Source organism: Triticum aestivum, chromosome 4D (assembly GCF_018294505.1).
Source record: "Triticum aestivum cultivar Chinese Spring chromosome 4D, IWGSC CS RefSeq v2.1, whole genome shotgun sequence".
Classification (NCBI taxonomy): Eukaryota; Viridiplantae; Streptophyta; class Magnoliopsida; order Poales; family Poaceae; genus Triticum; species Triticum aestivum.
The window spans coordinates 312787191-312791968 of record NC_057805.1 but is presented as its reverse complement, the minus strand read 5'-3'; positions in this window follow the sequence as shown (position 1 = coordinate 312791968).

Sequence of the window (4778 nt, the reverse complement as noted above, 5' to 3'; positions counted from 1 at the left end):
AGGGGGGTGGGCCCCATCCTCCCCTTAGCTCCAATAGTAATCCTCCACATATGCCTGCCCGTTAGCTTACGTAGAATATCTTCGTAGGTCTAGCATTGCTCCTGGATATAGAGGCTTGGGTATTAGCGTGAAAAAGGAGAACATGGTCCAATTTTCAGGTTAGTTGTCTGATAGCAGCATGGCTGAACTGCAGGGACAGTACACAGGGTAGGCAATGTTGTTTGTCAACATCATCACTGGCCCAACCAGATTTTCTGCACTAGTACCTCTGTTTCAAATCATAAGATGTTTTGGATATTTATGGACTAAAATGAATGAACAAACAAATTAAAATATGTATATATATATATCCGATTCAGAAAAAAGTTAGAATATCTTATTTTAGGGGTGGGGGCCGACGACTAGCCGTTTCTGCTGATAACCAAACGATGCAATTTAAGGAAAACTGTAGCAATTTTGTACGTGTTCTGTTAGCTCTACCATATGTACTAAATGGGGCAATGCTAGACCTACGTAATAGTTGTTACGTTCTTTACGTAAATAGCGACGTGGAGTGTTATTAGTGGGTCATTAGGCGCGAAGGGGCCCACCCCCCTGAAAATCAGGGGGCCGAGAAGATTTAGAAAGGCAGGTTACGTAGGTCTTCGTAGCGGTTTACGTAGATGTAGGATTATTGGTACTGAATGCTTTGTTATTCATGTGTATTCACGACTCATATCAACTCGATGGTAAGAGCGTCTACAGCCGTGATGCCAAATTCGGCCTCTCAAACGCCCGCAGACACGCCCGGGTGCGTCTACGGGCGCTGACCGGGCATGCCTCACATTTGGCACTCTGTATCCGTGTATCTCATATACGGCGACTTATATCCATGTTACCCATGCAAACATTGATCTACCCTACGTCATCAAACGACGTATCGAAAAATCGGATGCAAAGAAAGATAAGATCGGCCACAAACGGACATTAACAAACTTCGCCACATCTAAAAGATCATAGTTCGTCATTGGAGAAGTTCTTAAACATCTACAACTAAAAAGATATAAACATTGAGGGGGGGAGGGCATTGGGGAGGGGGGATCATCAGTTCCTCGTCGGGCCTTTGTCCTTCCAGTCGTCGGCGGAGCTTTAGGCGTCCATGGCTGGTGGAGCTATCGCCGTTGTCGGAGTCGGAGAGGACGATGAGCCCCTTCATCCGACGGACCGCCCTGTCCTGCTCCCGCTTCAACCAGGCGACCCGAGCCTTCTCAGTCGCTGCCTCCTTTGCCTCGCGCTTCGACTGCTCAATAGCAAGCCGGAGTGCCTTGGCATTCTCCCATCGTAGGCGGCGAGCGTCCGTCTTCGCCGTCGTCAGGGAGCGGCGGTAGACCCATGTGAGGAGGCACGCGTCCTCATCGAGGTCGGCCTCCGTCCCGCGGCGGCAGCGCGCGGACTACTCCGCCACTTCTCTCTCCCGTGCACGCTGCCTCTCGCGCCTCCGACTCCGGAGTGCGCGTGCGGGCCGACCGGCGCGGGCACAAGCACCCAACGCTGGCTGCGTGGAGGAGCGCCCGGTGGGGAAGGATACGACGCTGGGCCCGCGCGGACATTGTTGTCCTTGCGTCGCTGCACGTGGGCCGGCAGGGTCCAGCTCCCGAGTCCGCGCTGCGCGGGAGCTGCGGCGACGCTCCAGATCCGGAGTTGCTGCCGGTCTTCACCTTGGACCGCTCCAGCGCAATGCGGAGGGCCATCTCCTCCCCATAGTCGAGATCCGAGCCGGAGTCCCTGCCGGAGCTGCTCATCATCGTGGATGGGATAGGAATCAAAGAGGAAGGGGAGTGGACGGAGCGAGAGAGGAAAAGAGTGAGCTAGGGTTTGAACTTGCCGTCCAGATTGGGGTTTTTGTGGGGTTGGTGGTGGGCCGGACCTCTCAGGCGGACGCGTTCGGGCATGCCCGGGCCACTCTGGATATGAGGGGTGCCGGTCAGCCTTAGCGTTTATCTGCGGTTTGAGAGATCCGTTTGGGTCAAAAAAATGACTGGTCAGTGATCGGATGGCCTGCCAGAGCGTTTGAGACGGGTATGAGAGGCCCGACTGTAGATGCTCTAACTCCCTGTGTATATTGCCAACGATATTCTAAACTATTTGGTTTTGGGAAACTTTAAGACCTAGACCACACTGCGTTTCCAATCTCGCTATGGAGAATGAGACTTGCGTGACACATTGATAAATTGCAGGATCACAAAATGTCAATTGTCAATCAGTGTGAGACAGGTGACGAGTTCATCAGTCCTGATCGCAATTGAGTAGTATCATCTTCTCCCTACTGTTTCCAAAAAAATATGCCTGGAACATTTTAGCATACACTAGTGCAGAACCGGGCTTTAGCACCGGTTCGTAGAGGCCTTTAATGCCGGTTCGGTAACCGGCACTAAAGGATGGGGACTAAAGGTCCCCCCTTTAGTATTGGTTCTGCACTAACCGCCACTAAAGGGCCACCACGTGGCATGAGCCAGGGCCGTGGACGAGGCGACCTTTCGTACCGATTGGTAACACAAACCGGTACTAAAGGTTGGGGGGTTGGTTTTATTTTTTATTTTTCCTTTAATTTTGTGTTTTCCATTTAATTTAGAGATTGTTTTTACATTATAATGAGTTGTTAAATCACTAGGTGGAAGTACCGCGGATTAGTTTGAAGTGGATATGGATCGTCCTAAGTGATCAAGTAATATGGATATGGCATATATTACTTGATGATCACTTAGCTAGCTAGGATCCATCCAGTTGAAACTAATCCGCGGTTTCTTTCATAAATGATATAATAACCCATCATCATCATCGTCATCATCATCATATTAATATAAAAACTCTTGCATCATATCATCATCAACAACATTAGCTAGCTAATAATCATCATAGTCGTCATTACCACTATTTAATCATCATAGTCATTACCGCTATCTAATCACCACCAACACCAGCTTAAAGAAGAAACATTCACTTGTACCAGAAGCAAAGATATCATCGAGTTCAACATGGTCATGAGATTATAAGCGTTCATAAGACCACAAAAGAAAATCACTTTGAGATTAAGTTCAGGACGAAGAACACGGACATGAGAGGACAAGTACTAAGAGCGTGAACTATAGCTAATCACTCCTGCTGCTCTCTCTCTCTCTAAGGTAAAATAGCATAGAACATGTGTAGAAATCCTGATTCATCATATTGCAGCATGCAGATGAACATGTCTCCTAATCGTGGGCTGCGCTTCGTCTGATTCTTGCTGCCCCCTAGTACTTCTCTGCGATCCTTGACAATTTTGCTTCAGTCTTTCACTATTAAGCATTCCTCGGTTTTAGAAATCCTGAATGCACTCATGTGCGTTGTAGGATGTCTTGGCCGTAAGCTAACCATTGACATGCGACCTTTAGTCTCGATCCACTGAGGCACAACTATCATCGAGAGTCCCTTTTGAAGAACATCGTATAGTAACATAATTAGCAATGAAGTTTAGCTTAAAAATAATGTATGCAAAAGATACACTGAGGACAAATAGTAAAAATCTTACCATCTTGCCTAAATAGATGTGACCGTAGTTCAATACGAACACTACTGGTCGCATGTTTTGAGTACTAAGATTTTCAAATTCAGGAAAATAATTTCTCTTGACAACATCAAGATCCTCAAGCCATGAAACATAATGACCTATCTCCTCGCAGTTTAGTTCAGCCCCGGGACAGTGGACGGTCCTGCCTACCAAGCACCGGACATGTTTACTTGAATGGAAATAAGTTGTTAATAGAAATTAGTTGTCAACTATTTTTGAATAAACAATATCGAAGACATAAATATGGTTGAGAAACTCACATAATGGTAGAACTGGAGGCGTCTGCACATCGACCCAAATGTCTCTATTACCTTCAATATCATCTTCCGAACGAATATCAAAGGTGATAACCACATCAGGCTCAAATGCATAAGCCTTACATAGTGCTTGCCAAGTTTTTCATTCAAAATGGGTGTAGGTTTCTGCATTGTATAATTTGACGTCGAAGGTATAACCATGCTCGGTCTTCAAGTAAACTCTCTTTACCTCCATAGTTTTGTTAGGACTGAAACCTATCTTATCCAAGACAAAAAAATTGCATGGCAGGGGATACGCTAGTAGAATAGTGAAAATTTCAAATTATAAGTTGAAGCAAATGAAGCATAAGTCATGCTTAATTACGAAAAAAGACTTGTCGTTGTGACTTACTGTATCCACTTTGAAGGTCTCATCCAGCTTGATGCTGAAGCGCCTATCATCAACTAGGAAATTTCTGTCGCATAGGCCGCGCTCGTCTTCGCAGTATTCCAACATAACGAAATCGTTTTCGTCGTCACACGGCATTTCCTATGTTCATAGTTGAAACATTAACTGATAAACACTTACTAATTCTATTAATTCAACTAATTCAACTAGCTAGTTCTATATTAATTCAACTAGTTCTATTAATTCAACTAAGCACTTACTAAAAATAAACTAGTTCTATTAATTTTCTTACTAAAAATAAAGTTGCTAGTTCTATATATAGTAAAATTTTAATTAGATGGTCAAATCTCATATACCTAAATTTAATATATCTAATTTATCTAACATTTGACATTAATATATCTAATTCATCTATAACTAAAAGTATAAAAAACTAACTCATCTAACATTAATATCTAGCTAATTCATATAATTCATCTAACATTTGACATTAATATCTTACATATATTTCTATCTAACATCTAACGTTTGACATTAATATCTAACA